At 40.8% G+C, this 24653-nt stretch overlaps 1 protein-coding gene across 8 annotated transcripts in view; it reads right to left on the reverse strand.

Annotated features, from left to right (window-relative positions):
• Window positions 1-24653, reverse strand: part of KLF7 (Kruppel like factor 7) — a 93752-nt gene that overhangs the window by 50565 nt on the left and 18534 nt on the right. The gene's annotated exons all lie outside the window — the stretch shown is intronic.

A 24653-nucleotide genomic window follows, 5' to 3' on the forward strand; every position in this document is an offset into this window, starting at 1 on the left:
CCTCAATCCAATTCAGAAGGTAAGACGCTCCAATTCCCCCTCTAGAAATTCTCATGCAAGCAAGAAGCAAATAGAAACAGGTAAGGTTTTCATACTAAGATAAGACTTCCCAGAGTCCAACTTCATTATTCAAAATAGACTTGAGCACATCGCACAAGTCAGTCAGTTTTCCCACTTGCCCTGAAGAATAAGCCATGTTCACTCAAACTAAGAGGTGACCTCAGTAACAATCAATCAACAGCAAGCCCTGCCTTGGGGATGGATTCCATAACCAGCAGGAAAGAATATTGTTCTAAAGAATGTCTGCCATAAAACTTTTGAGGCACAAGACAAAACCCTTGTTGTTTATAGCAAGTCATTTAAAATACAATGCTATATACTTTGTGGCAACGGGCATAAATCCCATTTCAATGGTTTAGTGTCTCTGACTACATGATAAAAATACATTCAAACATAGCTATTCAGACCACTTAAAGATAGGACCCAATATATTTCAACATAAAATTTTCACCTGGTAAAGAAACAGGGAAGAAGAACCAAAAAGTTCAGTTTCAACGAATCTTCATCCATGGCACTCATAAGTTTTTGTAAGATGGGGGAGTGCTTTTATGGCAAAAGTAGATATTTAAGAAGTTTGTATTCTAATGCCCTCCTCACTCAAAAATCCTAAAATTCCAGAATCTTGTATAAAACTACATTGCTAACTTGTACTATCAGCTCAATTTGCTCTATCTTCTGGATTCAACAAAGAACCACTGATGGCAAATTTAAAATGTGACTAGCTCCAAATTTACTGCCCCCGTAAAGCTCCTATGTTTTCAACCAATGTTCTGATTCTAGGCGTTTATTATATTAAGAATATATTTTAATGATATACCTAGTAGTGTTGTATCTGTCAAGGATTTTATTTTGGTGACATTTCAAAAGACTGGTTTTTAATCACACTTCTGGTAAAACTCTGCATTACTGAATAAGAAAATCAGATTTTTAACTGTGAATCAGCTTTGGGTCTCACTGTTGATTTTCAATGGTAAGAACTAATGAATGGTTTCAATCTTCATTCAACACTCATGTCACAGTGTTCATTCAACTACTGTGCTCACAGCAAGGTACAAGGCTTTGTATGCGGTAGAGGGAGAAGATATAGCAGTAGATCCATGTGATGCAGGTATAGAATGAAAAACCACAAGCTAAAAATTACATAAATTCACATAAAAATATGATACCAAAAATAGTATAAAATGTGTTAAGTTCTTAGGGGCTGAGTGGACACCTAATTCTATACTCTATAGCAATGTAGTATGAATCAAGGAAAGCTTAGTGGAAAAGTAAGTTTTGATTCTGTTTTATTTATTGGTTAAATAATAGCTCTGACTCAGTAGCTTCCCACCACTCTATGTTCGAAACCAATATGATGACCTTCTCAGGTCTAGAAATATGAATTATCCTCACTTGCTTCTTTTCTGAACTCCACTTTTCAAAAGTTTCCCCTTCTGTATTCCATCTCATTGCTAGAAATTATCACTTACATTTCTCCAATATTGAAGCCCTCAGTCTTCGCTCCATTCAATTCATTTCTGAATTATAAGATTCTACTCCTGAAATCTCCCTTAAATTTCTTCTTCCCTTTCTGAATTATCACCTACCAAGCACAGTGCCTGGCACCTAACAGGTACATAATGTCTGTCAAAGACAAAGCCCACCTTATACTATTACTTTGATCATTCTACCTCTTCTACTCTTCAAAAGCCATCTTTGAAACCCTACCCTGTACCATGCTGAGGGGGAAATCTTAGAAATGACACTAATACGTATCTCTGGGAATACAACTGCAATGCTTCTTGAGCTTTGCCCAAACAGCAGTACCAGATCTTTGAGACACAGATATGTTTTAGGTAAAAATCAGGATGCCTGGGCAACATACCAAGACCCTGTCTCCACAAAAACTAAAAGAAAAGTAGCTGGGCACAGTGGCTTGTGCCTATTGTCCCAGCTACTCAGATGGCTGAGGTGGGAGAATCACTTAAGCCTACGAGTTCAAGGTTGCAGTGAGCTATGGTCGTACCACTGCACTCCAGCCCTTTGGGCAAGACAGCAAGACCCTGTTTCTACAAAAAAAACAAAAACAACAAAAAGAAAAAACCGCTGACTCATGGGGTATCAGATGTCCTTGAGGTAGTTCCCTGCCTCCTCTACAATGACTTTTACATACTCAATCATCAGTGCCTGTGCATAGAGTTTTTGTATCCATTTCTTTACATACTATCCAGCTCAAAGATGGAAAAGTCACTAAGAAATTGTGACTATTAGAAGGTTCAGATCTCTTCATATTCAGAGTTCTGTGGGGCTGAGATATTCTAAATACATTTACACACTCTTCTGGGAGGATTAAGTAACTTATCCAGTATGCCCTGGTGTGAATTGCAGGAGCACATGCGTCATATTTATGATGTAAAGATGGAGAGACACCTGATCACTAAACTGTGGAAAAATCTGGACCACTTCAGAGTGGCTATAACTTGCAATCCTAATACAGGGCATTCTTATTCCTTCTGAAAATTGAAGAAGCGTAAGTACCCATTAGGATGTACAGGACAGCCCTGTCAAATCATTATGAAATGATTGCTGTCTTAGGAAATACACTTCTTATATCTGCTGGAGATGAAGCTTAGGTAGAGGGAAAGATTTTGTCAATTGGAAACCAGGGTGAGGTGGTTAAAGACTTTTCTCATCACGAGTAATGGAGATTAAAATGTTAAGGACGAGGAGGATTCTATTATTAGATTATTTCCAAGTCAATGAGAACATTTATTTCCAACATTGTTTGTAAATGATTATGAGAACTCTCATAAGAAATGTCCATGATAGGCTGGGCACAGTGGCTCATGCCTGTAATCCTAACACTTTAGGAGGTCGAGGTAAATGGATCAATTGAGGTCAGGAGTTTGAAACCAACCTGGCCAATATGATGAAACCCCATCTCTACTAAATATACAAAAAATTAGCCAGGTGGGGTGGCGTGCACCTGTAATCCCAGCTACTCGGGAGACTGAGGCACAAGAATCACTTGAACCTGTGAGATGGAGGTTGCAGTGAGCCAAGATTGCACCACTGTACTCCAGCCTGGGCAACAGAGCAAGATTCTATGAGCAAAAAAAAAAAAAAAAAAAAAAAAAAAGCCCATGATGTTTAATGGGAATTGAGGTATTAGTATTTCCTCATGGATTTTAATATACACACACATACATATATTGAGAAATAAATGTGTATATGTATGTGAGAGTATACATATATATATTTCCTAACTCCATCCACTGAAAGAGGCTACAGGCAAAGATCAACCCCAGTAGCAATGAGCACACTTAGGCCAGGGATCTTGGTTTCTAAATATTATTATCTAATAAAGGGAACCAGGACTCCCTAGATGAATAGTCATTTGAAGGGCTGGAACAATGAAAATAAAAGTTGAGCCTAGAATATCATTGTGGTACCAAAATATGAGGACGTGCTCATAAAGTGATGAAGTCATGTCAGAAAGACTCAGAAGCCAACTTAAAGGAGTTCTCAGTGGCCAAATGAATAATATTAGGTTATAATTCATAAAATAAATATCCCTGAATCCATACTGATATAAATAAATAACTGAAAATAAATAAATAAATAAATAATAACTGAATAAATTAAAAGACGGAAGGAAAGGGTCAGTTCCTCATTACAGTAAAATTATGATTCAAAAACACAGAAAGAATGATGGAAATAGAAAATCACCATTAGGCAAACGGCAAAGTAATAATGAATTCTACAAGTAAGAATTACCAATGGATGCTAAAACCAGTAGACAGATGTGTGATGAGAAACAAGGTATCTGCCTTGTCTCAAAGTATCCACCCAACACAATATTTATTAATTACAAAGATAAAAATAATAACTTTACAGTGGAGAAACCTGCAAGAAACCACCTTAGCCATATGATCAAAGTTAGCAGCACAAGGAACAAGTAATACTGATCACATGTACCTCTGATATGATATGCTGACAAAGGTACAATATTATTCTATGATATTCCTGTCAAAATGGATAACCTCAATCTAATCACAAGAAAACAGACAAATTTAAATTGAGGACTATTCTACAAAGGAAATAGCCAGTTATTCTTTAAGTGTTGGGTCACAAAGAACAAAGAAAGACTGAGAAGCTGTCACAGACTGGAGGAGAATGAGGAGATACGGCAACTAAATGCAATGGACCCTGGTCTGGATCCTGACCCAGCAAAAAGGACTGGTGAAAAAAATAATATAATTCAACGGAAGTGTATAGATTAGTTAATGGTATTATATCAATGATAACTTCCTGGTTCTTATAATTGAACTATGGCTGCATAACATTAGGGGAAGCTGGACAAACCATATTTGGTAACTCCATGTACTATTTCTGCAACATTTCTGTAAGTCTAAACTAACTTCAAAAAACACAGAGAGACGAAGACCATGAGCAGGCTAAAAGTGTCCCTAAACTGTAAATTTGGATATAGAGTTCAAATGTTTTTCCACCAGAACCAGAGATTTACTCTGTTTGAATGATACTCTTGTCAGCAAACTCCAAATCTGCGTCAGCAGATGTCAGTTTAATGACATAAATTATGCCTGTCTGGCACTCACCTTTGAGGTACAAGGCTTCCCTCAGCCTGACCTAACCATACAACTTAAGGCTTGAGCTACTGGATCAACCCCCAACCCCTAAAAAATTCATTACAGTCAGCAATGGGAAGAAAATGTTCCCGAGTGCAAAGTGATTTTCCTCTATATTGATGAGTCACAGAGGAGCTTTGTGAAGACTCTCTTGATATCTCAACTTTGAAATGCATGGCTTCGCCTAGCTTCCTAATAAATATCACCTGAAATTCGTATTGAAATGATCATCTTTAAACCTTTTTAAATACTCTCTTCATGCTTTTCATAGCCTTCTTACTTGTTGCAACACACTTATTAAAAGTAATAATCCAAGACCTAATTAAAAAATAATAGACTTTAAACCTATTACTGCCTACTACATCTATGACAATTTTCCTACGAGGACCTGACTTTTCCTCTCCATTTGTTTATTCAATCATTTGTTTGTATCAGTATGAATTCATTTTTATTTTATTCTATGGATTGTAATCCACTATCATCATTATTCATTTTTGTTGCTCAGACGCAAAAGTTTCCAGAGACAGAAGTTGAAAGAAAATAGGATAACTCAAGTTTTGTGGCACATATTAAGTTTATCAAAATCTCTCTGCTGCTGGCAAGAGGTAGTTACTTTCACAGCCTTGAGAACAATATAAAACACTTGGTCATATATGGGCATGATGCCAAGGTTACCAAATGGCTTCTGTTCAACCTGTCTTTATCTCATCATCAATTATGTGAAACCTGCCAGTCAGGATTGCAAACATCTCCTGTCACTTTGACTATTTCCCCTAAAACCCTTACTTAAAGGGTTTCCTTCACCTGTTTTTCTTGTCCTTACTTTCCCATGCCTATATGCTTGAAACAATCTTCCCTTCACCTTCCCTCCCACTCATCGTTCTTTCATTCAAAGTTCAACATAAAGTCTATCCCCTTCAGGGAGCCCAATCTAGGAAAAAATGGAGTCAAGAAAATACACTGACCGTCAAGTGTTGAAAGACACCCCTCTTCAACCCTGGACAACTAAACAGTATTTCCAAAATGAATCTTAGAGTCCACAGATTGGTGGGATGTCTGGTTTATTAAGATCATGATTTCAAGAGCAATGATATTTCTTATACCATATGTTCCTAAACAGTAAAGTTAAGTGGTTAGAGCTAAACCTCTACCTCTATTTCCTCACATGGCAGATATGTCTAAGTGTTTGAAGTGATGGAGAGTTGTAAGAGTTAGAACTTTCTGAAAAAAGGAGCTAGCATCGTCTCACAACTCCCATCCATTGCAACCACTATAACCACAACCATGTTTAGTTGGGGCAGACTGTAGTCCAGGCTCTTCACTGCCATCACTTTTCAAACAAATTATCTGGAACGTAAAAGGTTCTAGTTTTTATTTGTGTCTTTTAATTTGAACATAAGACAAAACCATTGGTATAATATTTTTGCTACTACCCAATAACTGTGCCACTTTGGGTAATTATTGGGAGTCTCTGGATCCATGTATACTCAAGTTAGTAAGTAAAACAAATTTAAAGAAACAAAGAAATTGCAATTTTCTAATGACTTTTCCTGGTACACAGTCAATGAAATAAAAGGCCACCAACTACAGTCAATGTTTCTAATCAATTTTCAGTCATTTGTGGTCCTTTAGCCAGCTGCCCTTAATCTCAATCATTCCACCTATCTCGCCTAAAAGGGCCAAGAGTTAAAAGTACAAAGAGATTAAACAAATTGGGGAGATAATGCAGATACAAAAGCATGGGAAACTGCAGCTTTCCACCATGTGGAAACTTGCAAAGTCATGCTCCCTCTGAGATCAGATCTGGACCTGAATGATGATGATGATGGTGGTGGTGGTGAGGAGGATGATGCTTCTGGTGAGGAAGGGATGGACTTTGGTTCCCAGAAAGAATGTTCACCCAAGTAATCGCACAAGCAGGTAAACTACATTTGGCTGCCCACGGGAGCCCCTTTCTGACATTTATTGTGTGGTTTTTGTCATGTGGTATTAACCATGGTGTCACGGTCCCCGAAGAGTTTGAAGTAAAGAAAGAAACAAACCCCTTGCCTTTCTCCTGGGAGGGTCCCAAAGTTCAATTCGCGTTTTTGTGCTTTGAAATCTTCAAACATCCCAGAATGGAAATTCAGAGTGACACAAAACAAGCTACTTACTGTTAGGAGGGAAATGTGGGCTTCTTTCTTCAAGCCACCTTTAAAATACTCATTATTTTCCAACTTATTAGATGTGTTTACATATCACTTTTTAGCAAAAAAGACAGATTCTCTGACTCCAGAAACCAACCTGAAAATCTGGATTGCAAAGACTGATATTGATGGGATGGGAACTTTGTGACTCTCTTTCTCTTCAAAGAATGATATGATGTAATGATTCCGACACATTTCTAGGCTTTCAAAATTAAGTCAGAATTGAAAGACAGGAAAGGATGTGGGAAGCATGGCCAGGGAGATCTGGTCCATTTTTGTCAGGAGTTGGAGGAGGAGGAGAAAGATGTACTATGCTTAATAAACTCAGGAAGTCCATCAGAGAATCTCAGATTCCAAGCACCTGAACCTTGTTGCCTACCTTTCTGGGTTTCAACATTGTAAATAGGCTTGAGGAAGAAGGCGGTAACACTGAATCTACCTCATGGCAGAAAGGATAAATAAACCAGTGCAAGAATCCACCTTGTGAGACCTAGAAAGTGGTTCCTAACAAGATATTAAGCACATGTTCACTTTTTCTTGACTTTCATGACCAGGAAATATTAGGAGAGAATGAATTTTGTCTAGAAAATGTGGATAATCAAGTAGACAGTATGAGTGAAAATCTTACTGAATTTTTTTAGCTATTAGCTTAAAAGAAAACCCACATCAATAGCACACCCCAGAAGTACAATAGTGTTACACATTACTGTCAGGGTTGCTGAACTCCATGAAATAACCAGGGGACTAGGACAAATGCTAAGACTGCATTGCTTTTGACTTTCTCACATCGACTGGTTGCTGGAGCTGAAACCAAGTTATATATTTCCCTCTGGTAATTTGTAAATTTTGAGAGACAATGCTGTGAAAACTAATTTAATTCTAAACAAACATGAAAGTTGAAAAATTTCTATCAAAACCTCTTCTGTGTTTCTCTTCTCCTATTTTCAACAAAGAAAATATTTGTTTGTATATGTTTCCTTGGGGAGGTGGGTGGTGAAGGGGAGAAAGGAGACAAGATTAAAGGCCTGGGGAGAGGGTGATGTCTTTGAAATCACTTTCCCCAGGCACATGATGCAAAGCAGCCTCAAATACCCCTTTCATCTTCCAAGGATTCCTTAGTTGCAGTGCATAAAAGAAATTCCCAAAACAACTCAAATCTAAATTAACTGTCAAAGTGAGCTCTAAAGTCACATAACCTGGGCAGAGCTGGTAGCTGTGGCCCAGGCCTCACACCCTTTGAAGGAAGGCACTGGGTTCCCCTACACTTCCAACAACTTGGAAATGCACTTTCCTCATTCATAATGTCTGTGATCCTCAAAATTCAATGCAACCACTAGGGACATGATGGCCGATGCACAGAGAGCCTTTTCTAACTTGGTTTAGAGTTGTTTTTCCAGATGTTACTCTGCAGAACACACTGACTGGGAATCTATTGGCCTGGCCTCTACCCACAGTTGCAGGGAGCCCTTTAGAAGAGTTGCTCACTATTACTTGGCCACTGGACTATACCTAAATTCCAGCTTCTGAGTAGTAAAGAGACAACACTGCTCATGCAGAGCTAGGGCCTAGAAGATGCTCCTGTATGCTATCCCCTCATCTCCTGTGCCCTCATCTCCCAACCAGGCCCCTATTCAGGTTGGCACACACTGGTGGAAATCCCATTTGTCACATACAGATTGAAAGCAAGTTGCATTAGATGGCCCTGCTTGGGTCATTACACTTCCACGGACAAAATGAAATTCACACCTCAAAGAGTCAATAAAAAATAATCCTACCCAAACTACTGGTAAGTGCAAAGGGCTAGATCTAGACTGAAAGTGAGATTTAAGAACGAGAAAATGCAGGAGAGACACTCCAATGGGAAAAACCCATCACAGCCCATGACAATGGCAACTAGTCGGTCCCTGCTCTGAAAGGAGAGGACTCTAACCAGTTCATCAAGAGCCCAAGGACTTGGGAGGAGGCCTCTTTTCAAAGGAGTGATGGCTTCCCAAGAACAACAATGGCCCTGTCGCTTTTTCAGCTTCCTATTAATTTTCCATAAAGAGCAGTTTTCTTGACGAGCGCTTGTGTCAGGCAGGGCCTGATGCTTCAGAAACCTGTAATTATTCTTGGCTCCCCACCCCCTACAGCCTCTGCACCTGTGTCAGTTCAAGGCACCAGCTGGCCATGTCTTGCCTCCTGCCTCTTAAGAGGGGGAGGGGGGGAGCCATCATTGAAAACCCAAACTCACATTACTCGCCTCTTCTTCCAAAATGCAACAACAAAACAAAAATTTTAAACTCACCAATCTCATTCCTTCCCCCAATGTATCTTGCCAAAGGAAACAAATAAACATTAATTGGCTAGAGAGCCCTCATTCAAACCAAAATTACTGAAAAACACAGTAACAGGGAAAGGTCTGACAAGGGATTATTAATCCTGTTTTACAGCCCGCTCTTATGCACCCCCACCCGCTCTCGTTAACTTTGCACACACACTCACACACTCTCCTCAAACTCCCTGGGCCCCTTTACACTCAGTGGCCAAGATGGGAACATGCCGAACCAGTTGCATCATCTCCCCTTCCTCTCCCAAATCACTTGCACAGGCTGACTCAGGCTACTGGGATTTTTTTTTTTTTTTTTTTTTTTTTAAAGCAAACTCATTTCATTGGCTCCCTCCTGGAACATAGTTATCTCCTTTTCAGTTGGGTTAATTAATATACCCTTCCCCTACCCCCACAAAAACACACAGACACATACGATTACTTCTTGTACTCCAAAGCACAGCTGCACACGTGTACAATGTTCTTTCTCTCCCTCGCAGCTTGAATTTCCCAAGAAAAACAGGTTCAAAGCCCATTGGGGCCTCAGTGGCAGATGCAATTTAGTGACTGGTAATCATAGAGGATGCTTTCAAAACGGAGAGCTTTAAGGAACTTCCACTGTGGAATGTTAAAGACAAGGTGGGGGCACTAGGAGGAATGTATGTTCTACTCAGAATGCATAAAATGGCAGCCAAAAACATAAAGAAGTCAAGCCCTAAGCTGTTTTTCCTGACATGGATGGTTGTTGTACTTTTACTTGAGATACTTGGACTTGACTTCCCACAATGTTTAAGGTGGCTGTGTGGGTGCGCCAAGTGCTGCTCACCCCAGTTAAAGAAACAGACTGGCCATTCGCACACTGAGAGTCAGAAGAACAGGGGCCCAAGCATTGGCCCTGGAGCCAGACTGCCTGGGTCCAGTATCAGGTTACACTACGTACTAGCTCAATCCCCCTGGGAGAAGTTAATTAACTACTCTGTGCCTCAGTTTCCTCACCTGTAAAGTGGGGTAATAGTAGTACCTACAACGCAGGAGCATTGTAGTTCAATCAATTGATATACGCCAAGTACTTGGAAGGGCCTGGCGTGCACACTCTGTATGTTGTAGCTATTCAATAACTAGTGCTATTTTTCATTACACTTCCAAATATATACACTTCCAAAGATATAAAGAAACCTATTGAGGGCATGGAGATGGAAAATAAAAAATACCAAATGAGTATCCAGGTGAAGTAAACCTGTTGGATATAAAGGTTTAAGTAAGCAGGGGACTCTGAGTTGGGAAGATCAACCCTGACTAGCTGGGTGACTTTAACTTCAATGGGCTGTTTTCTCATCTACCAGCTGAACTTCTAGGGGCCCGCTAATCTGGAATTCTATGATGAAGCGAAACAGTAATAGGAGAGTGAAGACTGAACAGTGAGAAAGGCTCATTCAGCACAAGTTCAGAGGAATTGATACATAGCTCTGCTGTCACTGGGTGGTTAAAAAAAAAAAAAAAAAGAGTTTGGAGAACCTGGAAGAAAGTGAAGAACCTGGAAGAAACCTCCTCTGACAGGGACCTCATGGCCTTTAATAAAAGCCCTAAGACACTCAATAATCCATGTTTACAGGATGCTATGAAGGTTTAATTTCCTGCTTCACCATGGATACAAGCCTCACAGCATCTAAAATGTAGACTTCATGAGAATGTGACTCCTCAAAGATACCAGACCTGTGCCTGACTTGCAGCCGGCTTCAAGCATTTGTCAAATGAATGAATGAATGAATGAGTAATTGAATCAACTCTCAAACAAACAATCAAAGTGAAAGTCAACAGTGATCACAATCCTAGGTAGGAAGAGATTCAAGAGTATCACAAAAGCCAGAAATTCTTCCTTCTTCACCAAAGGAACATCAGAAGCAGTGTGTATGAGTTTATTACCAACGTTTCTGGTAGAACACGTCAGTATTTTCAGATGTAACTATAGGTGTTATTTACTTGTCTCTAACGTTTTTCATTTGAAAAAAAAAAAAATGTAAATGCTTACTGTCTGGGACAGATCTGGATTTCTAAACGGAGAGGCCAATTTAGGTTCACAGGGTAGCCCTGAAAGTATGCACCTGTGTGGGAAGTAAAAGCTGTCTCCTTGCCCTGGAGAATGCCCTCTCCCTCTGCCACTTCCTCTTTTCTCCTCTGGCCTCCAGAAACCACCAGGAAGAGAAGCAATTAAGACGAGTGAACAAAATGCTATTTTCAACTGTCATGTTTTATTGGTGAAAAGAACTCTGGCCTGGGAATCAGGTTCAGTGCCTCCCTTTCGCACACCACCCCTCCCCTTTCCAGCAAACTACTGAATCTGAGTAGAGAATTCACTTCCTTCCCTGAAAAATGGATGAACCACACTCTCAAAGACTCCTTCTGGCTCAAACTTCTTGCTGATAATCCTTCAGTGGCCTATTGTCACTCTCAGTTCCTTACCACGGCAAACCAGATCCTACATGATCTGACCTTACTCTCCTCTAATCCTCCCCTTCTCCCCTTCAGACATGACACTTCTCGCACAAATGCCCCCAGTTTATCCCTCTCTCAGAGCCCTAGTAACTCCGTCCACATCCGAGAACGCAGACTCCTCAGGTCACTGCACACCTGTCTCCTTCTAATCGATTATGTCTTAGCTTCATTGTCACGTACTCAGAGAATTCTTCTTTGACCTGCCTAGAGAAACTAGCCTAAACAGCCCATTCATTCTTCATCATACTACCTCATTTTATTTGCTTTTTAGTACTTACCAAGTCCTGGAAAGGTCTAAATTATTTGCTTGCATGTTTATCATTTATCTTTCCCTACTAGCATGGACGTTTCAGGAGAACAGGGATTTAGTCTATGTACCAGTGAATCCCCAGCACCTAGCACAGGGCCTGGAAAAGACATCCAAAACATACTAGTTGAATCAGTCAATGAACCAATGAAGCCACTAATCAATCCTGGAATTCCAGGGAACATGTGAGCTGGTGTCTCCAGCCAGAAAAGCTATCCTAAAATGCTCACCTTATTAGGTCAAAAGACTCCCTCATCATTTCTCCTCAGTCTGAGTTTTTGCACTAAGAAGGCACTTGCTGATACAAACTCATCAGACAGAAGCCAAACGGAGCCTGTTTTCAGGGTGGAGAGGTCAGTTATGGGTGCTCGTGGCTGCCCATTTCAAATAGACACAAAGAGGGCTTTTCTCCTCAGCAGTCCATATTGCATCATGCATTCACTAACATGGACAAAACCCACCCCCCCTTCCCTCTCCTCACCTGCAAGATGACTCCTTATTAACTGGTATCCTGGGGGAACAGATCAAAGAGAGAGGCTCAACCCACTTTATTCCCATTTCTATCACCTAATGGGATCTCCCTAAGAAAGGCAACTCCAGCCACTGGTCTCCAAAGCATTTGAGGGTCACAGAAATTCGTTCCCTGACATTAGCAGCCCCACTTCTATCAGTCCTTACATGAAAGGCCCTTAAATGAAGAAGTCCATTCAAACCCAGCAGTTGGCAAGGACTTATGCTTTCTGTAAGCCCCACATGCCACTTACATAGGTGAGGTCCTTCAAAATTCCTATGTGGGCCCGTGCTGGTGTCTTTGCCATAAGTTCCTAAACACAGAAGCTTTTCCTTCCCTTCCACGTCCTTTAAGAATTTTACATGGAAAGGTATCTTTACTGAGAAGTGCTATTTATTTCAGGATCATTATTTCACAGATACAGAACCCTCAAACACTGAACCTGGAAGTGAGCCAAAATCCAATTATGAGGGTATGGAGTTTGAACTAGGCAAGAGTGAAGGATGGAAATATGGCATATAAGCAGTACAGGGTTCCTATGAGTGTGAGTGTATGTGTGCATGCACGTGTGCGCATAGTGTGCCCGTCAGTGAAGTGTAGATTCTATTTAATGTATTTTGGATGCCTTTCTCTCTAAATCTTTCGTTGTTCCCAGAGTCACAAAGCTGTTCTTTCTCTTATATTCATTATGTCAGGCAACAGGAATCCTTCCCATGCTGGCTGGGGAAAGATGAGGGAGAGAGGAAGAGTTGATGTTCTATCATGCAAAGAAAAGTAAAATTGTGCTTAGCCCAATTCTGAACCCCATTACAATGTTGCAGATTTCAAATTAACAATTCAACCCAACATGACAGGGAAAAATCCAGTGCTGAGACCCTGAAGTTTGGATTCCAGTAGCTCTGGCACGTCACTTAACCTTAGGTGGCTTGACTGATACCGAATGACATGCACTTTCAGGCACACCAGACTCTCATTGAAGAAGAGACACTAATTTGAATCATCACTGCCATCCCCTCTCCCCTTTGTTCCTGTCTGAACCAATTTCCATACAGTTTCAAAGAAATCATCAGCCCATGCAAAGGGGAAATCCCAGTGGATCAAGAACTACATTAGCAGCATAAGGGGAAAAATCTAATTTCCAATCCAGTTGCTTTGTTGTTTCAACCTCCAAGGAAGGTTGCTACATATGCACAACACAAATTAAGTTTTAAAACACCATCATGATTTAAAATTAATAAAAACTCTCCTGGGAAAAAGGTGATCCTTGGTACAAATCTTCTCATACAATGAAGGTCAACTCCACCAGAGCTTGTGGGTGGTCTGGGTCTTTGAGGTCTCAATCATCTCAGCCAAAAAAAATTTAAGAATAGCATATATTCATTGAAACCATTGCATCTGCTACTTACAGTTAGTGATGAGTTTATTCTTAGTCTAAGGCAGTATCCACATTAAGAATTCTTAAACTACCTTGTTGACAGATCCCATGAAAATGTATTTTAATGGTCCAAATTAAGAATTCTTTTTTGGCATGACAAGATATGCCAATACGATTTCCTAGTGCCCTAGTTACTAGAATAAAACTCATGGCAAGACACCAGTGTGACTACATCATTAATTAACCTGAACCACATACCGGAACACTGCTGCTAATAAAACTCCTCTATAAAGAAAACATGTTTTCTCTGCTGAGAATCCTGGAACGTAGGCCCCAGCAGAGCTGCTGCCTTAATTAAGGAGATATTTTGATGTTTGTGTCTGTGTCTGTGATTGCCATGAAATTTGGTCATTTATTTGGCTTGATCTTCAATAACTTGAGTTCTTCCTTGTGTGTGCTTTTTTGGAAAACAAAATGAAAATGGCATCTACACTATCAGGATTTGCTCACAACTATGTGAATGAAAGGATCATTTTTGCTAAGGTAGGGGATGTTTTAGCCTCACTGTTTTAAAAGCACACCCTGAGCTTTCAGCCCACAATGTACTGAATCAGAAACCTGTAGAAACCTTCCATTTTCTCTAGAAAACAGGCTGACAGAAACAGGAACAAAGTTATAACAACTCTAACATCCAGGTGAAACTGGGATTCTTCCAATCCATTCCATATGAAATGACATACATTTCTTTTTTCTTTTTTTTTTTTTTTTTTTTTTGAGACGGAGTCTCGCTCTGTCGCCCGGGCTGGAGTGCAGTGGCCGGATCTCAGCTCACTGCAAGCTCCGCCTCCCGGGTTTACGCCATTCTCCTGCCTCAGCCTCCCAAGTAGCTGGGACTACAGGCGCCCGCCACCTCGCCCGGCTAGTTTTTTGTATTTTTTAGTAGAGACGGGGTTTCACCATGTTAGCCAGGATGGTCTCGATCTCCTGACCTCGTGATCCGCCCGTCTCGGCCTCCCAAAGTGCTGGGATTACAGGCTTGAGCCACCGCGCCCGGCCATTTCTTTTTTCTTTTACAGAGAATTCTTTTTTGAAAAGTGTCTCAAAATGCTTGTCAATACTTACCTTGTAATCTTGTAACCTTGGAGTCCCCTCTGTGAGACTATAATAGGCAGCAAAGATTAAAATCCCCATCCTATTTATAGGGAACCTAACTTAGTAAAGAAAACTCAGTTTTTCACTGTTCTGTAACCATACTACCAAAAAGACCAGAAACAGAATGAAGAGTTTCTTGGCCACTAACAATTAGGGTTTTTTTTCTGGTCCAACCCTGAACTTTCCACCAAGGATCTCAAAACATTTTAAAAATCCAACAAACCATTATCTCTTAGTACCTTGGAAAAATAAGGATTCCTGATGAATATTTTGGATCTTCTCAAGTTGGAAACCACCAGATCCCAAACTTCATTCCATAAGCTTTTCAACTACATTTCTCTACATAATCTCTCCTAGTGGTCTCGGTTTTGACAACACCCTTAATTATGCAACTTCCAAGTTTTCTCTGCTTATTGCACGTCTTGGTTGAATTGTTAAAGGCAAATGGGATTTCAGACATTTCAACCTGTCAACATCAAGTGTAGTCATTGAGAGGAAAAGAGATAGAATTAAAATAATTTTTTAAGATTTTTTTTTTTTCTTTTTTTGAGACAGTCTCGCTCTGTCACCAGGCTGGAGTGTAGTGGAGCGATCTCGGCTCACTGCAACCTTCGCCTCCCAGGTTCAAGCGATTCTCCTGCCTCAGCCTTCCGAATGGCTGGGACTACAGGTGCATGCCACCACACCCAGCTAATTTTTGTATTTTTAGTAGATGTGGGGTTTCACCTTGTTGGTCAGGATGGTCTTGATCTCTTGACCTCGTGATCTGCCCACCTCGGCCTCCCAAACTGCTGGAATTACAAGTGTAAGCCACTGCATCTGGCCCATTTTTTTAAGATTTGAATTGAGAAAACTTATAAACACAATTTACTGAAGACCTTATTTTGGTTATTTGATTAATACCAAATACACAGAAACTCAAATTTATATAATTTTTAAAGGGGAGATTTGAACCTGCTATCCAACATTTTAAAAAGCATTTTCTAATTTTAATAAATATGAAAATACAAATTGGACTAAGTAAGTCAACACTTTTCTCCCAGTCCTTAGAGACTAATGCATTTTCCAACACCAGTATTATCAATCACCCATCCCTTTTGTTCAAAACAGAAAATGCAATGAGGAAAAAAAAAGCATGTAAGAAATAGAAGCAACAAGAGGAGGAAAAATAGGAGCAATGGAAAACAGATGAACAGTAAGCATCTCATTCTTGTATTAAAATCTTGGATGCCAGTAGCTGCTCCCATCAGTAACACACCTCTAACCAAAAGGATCATCAAACTCTGGGAAGCAGATCACCTCAAAGGCACAATTTACACTTGGTCCTGCTCCCTACATGGAGTCTAAACATTAATGTGGTTGTGTCTATAATCAACTGTTAGTAACGGACTAAAAAGAACGGTGGGTCAATGGGTGAGGAAGACAACTGTGATTCAGAAATGTATGGTGGTAGAAGACCATCTTTGTTAAAAGCAGGCAATTAAGTATCTCATTGTAAGGGGTACCTGATCAGTCTTGGACACCAAATCCTTCAACATTGAGACTTTTTATAAGTATGTAAAATCAAAGACAATGTGGAGTCATGAAGAGAACACAGACAAAAGTCAGGATGACTTCTACCAGCTCCTTCTACATAATTAGCTCTATGCATTTCCTCAAGTCATCTCATCTTCAGTCTCCAGTTTCTTTATCAAGAAACCAAAATTATTAGTAAAACGAATCAGATATATAGATATATAAAATGGATTCTCTCTCTCTCTCTATATATATATATATCCTTCCCAATGGTATGAAAATCCTCTGTGAATATAATAAACTTCTCATGACCAAATCTTGTTTGTTGACAGAACCAGGGTATGACGAAAATGGAATTCCCTACTCTGATTCCTCTGCTTATAGCATTGTCATCCTCCAGGTATCTCAATTTCAGACTCTGGACTGCAGTTTCTGATCAGTCTCCTAGACAAGGTCCCATGATACAAGACCACATACTTGTCCTTAGGGTGCTGCAGTAGATAGATGCTATTTCTGAGGATGCTTTCCTCTAAAAGGTAACACATCTTCCGATAAATTTAGGTTAGGAATCAAATTCAAACACATTCAGGGGCCAGGAGCATAACATACATTAGTGAAACAGTCAAGGAATATGACAATAGGGAGGGGCGGGGACTGTGGCCAACTGGATGGCACATGCCATCTAAAAGGGGAAGCTGCTACATAGCACCAGCTCATCGGTATCATGTGGAAAACAGCCAGAGTTGGCAAGTGTTTTTAAAGGAAGCCCAAATCTTTTGGGGTTTATGTGAAATCTCCCCAATTGTTTAAATGTTGGCAACTAATATTAAAAAGTCAGAATGCGTAAGACAAGCAAAGGGCCCACAGCTGCCAGTTTGAGCCTTCTATTCCAAATGAAAGAGGTAAAAGAAAAAAAACCAGAGGCATATTTGGGCAGTTCTTTCTTACCTGTGGATCCAAATTATGGTATAACTGTCTCTTAGGGTAGTTACCAGCTGGAGAACCTTAAGCCTCACGTCCCACAGAGTTTCCCTAAGAAATCCCTTATTTGAGGACAGACCCAGCTGAAGGAAATAATGATGAACTGCACTTTCATTCGGCCCCGCTCAGCTCCTCCTGCCCTGCAGTACTCGGCTGGAATTCCTGCTCTCAATAAGAATCTTGTCACAAGAATGAGAGATCTGTAGAGAAGGCACCAAGAAATGTCAAGCAGGAAGAGGCAAGAGCTCTGACAAATCCAATGAGCCTTGAGGTCTGGCACCAAGCTTTAAAATTCTTTTGAGCATAATCAATAGCTGCTCAATAAATACTTCTTCAATTAATTCTTCAAAAATCTTGATTAGGAGCTACTATTATTTTTCATTGCATGCTATTCTCTGAGGTGACTGGGAGATTGGTAGATTTTGCCCAGTAAGATAATGCCTAGGGAGAAAAAGCTCTGCTAAGATAAACAGGTGACACCTGTTTGAACTCTGATGGCCTTTCAGGGGCAGGGTCTGTTATCTTGTACTTCTTTCAGATTAATTCAACAATTATTTACTGAGCTTCCACTTTATATAGGACACTGTGCTGGAGACTTCAAGGGATTCCAGAGCTCAATACCTGCCTACAAGGCGCTCATGGTATTATAGGAAGAGAGAGATAGAAATACATGCAATTCAAGATAACACAGCACATGCGACTAAGAACTAGGCTGAATAAAATGGTATGGCAACACAAAGAAGGAACCCAGTCACTCTCCCTGCAGAGGTCAGTGAAGGCCTTGCGAAGAAGTCACATTTGGAACAGACCTTGGCAAATGAGTGAACTTTTGCCAAGCAGAGAAAGGCAGCAATGACATTCTAAAAAGTGCACACAGTGTGAGCAAAGGTGTAGAGAGGTGAAAGCCCCACTGTGTGTCTGGAAAAGGATGAGCAGTCTAGGGTTCTGATGCATGGGGTACGCGTTACCGAGCAGCAAGAAACGCACCCCCTCGGGCCTAAAAAATGTCTTCTATTTTTGGCTGACAATTACATTGGTGGTTTGCTCTGGGTTAAGCTTTGCCAATGCACTTCTAAAAGGCAGTAGCTGTTTCTCTAGATCTTCCGTGATAACTCAGGGAAAGATTAAAGAGCTCAAAAGATACTAGTGAAACCCAGTAGCCGTATTTATGTTGCCCAGTGATATTCCTGTACCTAAATGTCAAAGAAATCATTCAAGGCATTTTCTTTTTCAGATTGATACTCCCAATTTAAAGAACAACACAACAACAAAAACATATATCAAAATGAGGACAAAACCCAAAAAGATGGAAATAAATACGACCAAAAAAATTGTTAGCTAAAATACAATGCCACTGGATCAAGCACAGAACTCAACTCATCTCTGAGTTGCCTGGTAGCTGAAGCAAGCAAGATCAACAATGAGTTAAGAAAGTCTCATCATCAAATACAAGACACGTCAGTTCCTCAGAGATCAGTTGATCTTCACACGTAAGGTTTAAAGTAAAAGGAGGAGGAGGAGGACCAGAAAACAAGGAAGAGGAACAAAAGGAAGAAATGACATGAACAAAAAATCCCTCCACTTACCAAAAAAAAAAAAAAAAAGTTAAAATGTTTTTATGTAAAACCCTCAAATATTTTGTCAGTTGAGGGAACTGAAGGTTCAGGGCCTGGGTATGTTTTTCTGCTTTGTAGCCTCTCTCTGTTGATGTTTTTCTGGCTTTCTAAGCAAAGAGGAAACCTCACCCATTCCTGTAGACATGCATTTATGGCCACATTCTCCTGGCCAGTAACCCTCAGTGGCTCGTGGAGGCTCTCTCAAGGGTGGCATATCAGGCAAATGGATTTGGCTGTGGAGTTACTGCTTCTGTGGCTACTACTCAGATTCAACGCAGGCGCCTTCAGCGAGGGCTCCAGGGCAAGGCTCACTCATTAAGGACAAAATGTGCAGGCACGTTTGACCTTTGGAAATCCAGCCCTGGTCTGAAGCTTCCAGATTCAAAACAAAAGCTTTGGAGCCAGAAAGAGAGTTAGAGGAGGCACACTTCCAGCTTGGGGCCCATCCCCCACACATTCCCCCTGTGACTGCGAGGCTCACAAAACCAATAGAGCAGCATTATTAACTCTGCAATATCATAAGAGAGGGCTTTGCTCTCTGCCTTGGTGGAGAGAGAGAGGCCAGGGGAGGGGCAGGCTGGCTCCAGGGGAAAGGATGCTTCATTTGAGTCTTAACTCAAGGGAGGCAACTGCTGTGTAAGCGCAACAGATGAACACAATGTAGAGAGGCTCCCATAAAATCCCTGGCCCTGCTCTAGGCGTTGTCACAGTGGTGGCGGGGTGGGGGGGGGAAGCATAGCTAGACTGAGCAAAGGCTGGATGGCAGAGAGCTGTCATTTGGTATAGACTTCCAAAATGCCAGCAAGTGAAAAGTCATGTCAAGGGCCTAACCTAAGGCAGAAGTTTCAAATGTGTCATGCAAATGGTGTGCTCCTTCATCTGCAGTCACAAATTTTAAAGCATTCACTGTCAATCATTTTTCACTCTGTTTTCTTGGGTTACTGACAAGTACCCAAATGAACACTTACACATTTTTTCACGAGAACGAAATAATAGCTCTACTTCATGGAAATGACACCACCAGCCCTATCCTTGTGTTCCTTCTGATGTGCCTAGGACTCCCACCCAGCTGGGTCACTGTTTCCCTCTCATACATCCTACGACCCAAGCCAGCTGCCTCTATCACCAAGTCAGTATCACCAACTCCAATGACACCCAATGAACACAGTTCGGCTCAGTCTTCCCCTTTCTTTGAAGATTTGCGCTGGTCTTTCGGTCATCCTGCCACCATCCCCAAGCAGCTTCCGTATCTGTCATTGCAGGGCAGCAAATCTGCTGACATTAAAGGTAAATCAACTAAGTTTTCAAACACATCTTAATCCCCAAATCCTTCCTCCAGTCATGCAGATCAAGTAAATGTCTTATCTTTATGAAGTCGTGGTTGGCTTCAGCTTCTCCAATTCTGGCGTTTGAGTCTAGATAGAAGGTTAAGTACCCACTGCTGCACATCAGACTTGCATCATCAGTTCAATCCATTTGCTGTTAAAGAAGCATCACGCTTCCCAGAAAGGTTTTTTCCCCTTTAGCCACATACCAAGCCAGAATCAAATGCAGCCTAAAGTATTTATTGATATTATTTACATCTCTCAACAGGTACAATGACAACTCACCAGTCAGTTCTGGGGCAGAACTTAAGAAATGGAACTCTCATCATATCTATATCGTAAAAACAAATTGCCACCACTGATGACCATAACTACCTGCTGCTTACACGTATACAGACTTTGTTATGAAATACTGTGCAGTAACATATCATTAAGGCCTTACTGGCAGGCTCAGTCAAAATCTCTTATTTGACATGATCTAATCTGTAACATGGAAAGACCCAATAACTTTTCTTATTCTTTACTTCACTCATTTTTTTCCAATGGAAGAAATACTACAAATATACTAAAATAGAAGTTGAGGGTTTTTTGTAATGAACCTTTAAACAATAATACATCTATTCAACACTAGCAATATACCTACTACATAAAGTATGACAACATTTTTGCTTAGCAAGATGAAAATTACAGGTAGACACACGGATGGGAAGTTGTAAAATCCAAAAAGAGACTAATCATAAATGAAATACAGGTGTCTGAAAGTTGTCAGTGTTCTCAAATGTCTGTTCCATTTTAGATTCCTTTTGAGTGGTTAACTGTAGACTTTCAGGAAAAAGTTTAAGAAGAACATTTTTGGGAAGATGAGTAAAAATATTCCTTGATTATGTCAGATGTAACTGTGAATGTCACTAAGGAATATTCTTTCCTGGCACCCCAATCTTCCCCTTATTTCCCAATCACAATTTAAACTTCTGTGCCTATTTATCTTCCAGGTCCACCTCTAGACTTTAAGCTCCACAAGAGCAGGGGCAATGTCAAGTTCACCACTGCATCCTCAGCACCTAGCACAGTGCATGGCACATGGAAGGACCCCAGGAAAGGAAGAAAGAGATAAGGAATGAGGAAAGGAAGAAGGGCAGAGAAATGAAGTGAATGAATTAAAGAAACAGAACCAAAAAAATCACCAAAGAGAAATAAATTACAGTGATGATATTAAGTATTCTCTACTTACTTCTCAAGAGTTGCAATGGTTTATTATGAATGAGTGTGACCATTCTAATGTCTTCATTCCTTGCTAATGGGTGATGGACCCCGCTCCAGCAAGGGCCAGTCAACTGCAGGACTATAAGTAAATAACATTCTGATATAAAGTGATCAACAGGCAAGTGGACAGGTGAATACATAAAGGACAAAGTCCTCTATGTAGCCAGGGTGTCTTTGAGATTCTCCCGTTCTCATCTCTTTATATATATCACCCTTCCTTCCATTGAGGTTACCATCTATATTCCTCACATTCTCTCCATTTTCTCTTGCAGGCGACTTTGGGGAAATTCAAGACACACTAGAATTAAGCATATCTTGGATCACTCCTCTCCCCTGACCACTCCCAGTCACTTTCTGGCCTGTGCTCTTCAAGTACCAAGGCCTGGAGCAACATGGCCTTGCCCCCTTCCCCTGAGTCAGACCAATGTAAAGTTGTCACTGCTGCTTCCTGTCTTGCTTTTTGCACCCGATCGCTTTCCCTTGCTTTACTGGACCCTCCCCTTTACCTCCTCTGGAATATTCCCTCTTCTCTCAGTCTCCATTCTCCTTAGAGGACCCTTTCTGTTGTCCTGTGTTTCCCTTGGGGGTCTCCACTCCCACAAGTAAATATTTTCCAGGATATCCTGGAAGTAAGGCTTCTGGACTTCCTTTCTTCCTTTTACTTATTCCTGCTCAAGAGAGAAAGTGGTAACATTGGAAGAAAAAACAAAAAGAAGAAAAAACCCCAGAAAAACAGAAGAGAGAACAGTGCATGGCTCATTCATCTCTCATCTGGCCTCTTTCCTGGAGGGCTTTACTCTGCCCTCTTCCCTGGGGGAAGCAGCTTGGGGCCAGAACATGAATGCCCCACTGATGCCCAGACAGGACAGGTAGGGCATGGAGATTCCTGGCAACCTGCTATTCTATGCAACATATACTTTCCTGTGGTATGAGTCAGCCCATGGGCTAGAAGGGGTTGAGCACAGGGTAAGTATGGGGAAGCTAGATTGAGACCGTACTTACCAATTGGGTATAAATACAGTTTCATTAATAATAAAGCTGATATTTGACCTCTGTCTGGTTCCTATACCTATCTTCTCAAATAGGTTAAGAGAGTGGAGAAGTGTGGCAAATTTGTTGCTCCCATTAAAAGAACAGCAATTGTACTGTAATTACAGACAGTGGTTAGTGGTCCAAATTATTGGTCCTCTTAAGATGCCTGCTATTTTTTCAGTTAACAAATAAAATTTCAAAAAAACAGAAACACAGGATAACATAAGTGGTCCCACCATTCCATCACCCAAATTGCTCTTAAAAAAATTAAAAGCAATGATCATTTATGAAGGTCAAAAACATTGAAACAGAACAGAAAAGGTATAAAAAGTAAAAAAATCTGCCTTTCTTTGCCCCCAGCACTCTCCCCTCCTTCTCCCTCAACTTGTCAAGTGCTTATATATCCTTTTATTTGAAGTGCTATGCATATCAGCATACATAATAGACACTTTTATTCCTTCTTTTTTCCCTCATTTACAGAAGATAATTGGCTTTTCACTTTAACAGCTGAAAGGCCCCAGGTGCAGAGTGGCTGGGGCGGAGGAGTCTGGAGGCTTCTATCCCCCACTCCACCCTCTGCCATGGCTCCCCTGGCCCCACAAAGGTTTCACCCCTCTTTTCTAGGTGTTCTTACTACCACACCCACCCAATTCCCACTGAAAAAGTGCCTCAAAATAAAATACGTCTTAGTATAGCTACATGAGATGGCGCCATTGGGAGAAGGTGGTGAAGCTCCTGTATAACACGATATGCTGGATACCAACGCCAGCCCCTGGCCTTGGTGGCTTCGATGGGTTCTGCTGACCAAAGTCGTAACATCAGCCAGTTCTTGAAATATTTTAGGATGTGTTTGATTTTCTTTAAAAGATAAAACCATGTTTTCCAATAAAGCTAACTGTAGTGAACTTGGAATGTTACCATTTGATCTGAAGCATTTTTTTTATTAGTTGAGTAAGCTTCTATCCGCTTTTTAAAAATCAAAACTAAACCTTAAAAGTATATAAATATTTTATTTCACAGAGAAAGGTATGGCTCTCCAGATGGGGAGTCTGCCCAATTCATGATCTCAAGCATTTTATGGCAACACTTCCATGCAAATCATCTTGGTGGCAAAAATCCAGCTGCATACTCAAGTGTTTTGTCACATTCCTGACCCCAGAATTTAATTTCTCATGTGAAAGTTGGAGCCAAAGGTATGTCCCAACAAATCCCTACAAAGGTTGGTCGAGAGCCTGACATTCCTGTCCCTCTTCACCTTCACTTACTCATGGAAGTCTGGGGCCAGGGAAATGGAAGCTGTGAGCTTCAGGGACCCACTCGACTTGACCAAGGGTCTACCTAGTCAGGCACAGCAAGAGAGACTCCTCCCAAGTCACCGTGCAGTACTGCTTCCCATGGTCATTCTACAAGCAAGTTTTTGCTTTGAACGGATGTATAAAGACAAAGCTACTCAACCCAAAAAGATAGTAATGAGCTAAAATCCTGGTAGCCTAGTGATCAGATCCAGCCCACAATGGTTTTTTGACGTATAAAAATTCAGATTTTTAGCTTCTCTTGAAAAAAACAAAAGATCTGGCAACAAGTTCTGCAACTCTTTTGAGCAGTATTTGGCTGGAGCTGAATGGCAGCTGCCCCTTCAGATAGGGTCTATACTTTCTATGTCACCATAGTTCCCACCACTCTCTAGTGCCTTATACTGTGCCTGCCTCACTCACTGATATTACCAGCCTGACTCCCAGGGGCCATCTTTATGACTCCTGCTCTCTGAGTTTTCCTTTGCCAATGTCTGCTTTGGGGGCAGGGATCTCCTATCACCCCTCCACCCTCACTTGATTCCCCATTCTCTAAATTCTTGGTGCCCTTAATATATGATATACCCATCGTGTGTCCTCTATTGTCCT

This window comes from Rhinopithecus roxellana, chromosome 14, assembly GCF_007565055.1.
Source record: "Rhinopithecus roxellana isolate Shanxi Qingling chromosome 14, ASM756505v1, whole genome shotgun sequence".
Classification (NCBI taxonomy): domain Eukaryota; kingdom Metazoa; phylum Chordata; class Mammalia; order Primates; family Cercopithecidae; genus Rhinopithecus; species Rhinopithecus roxellana.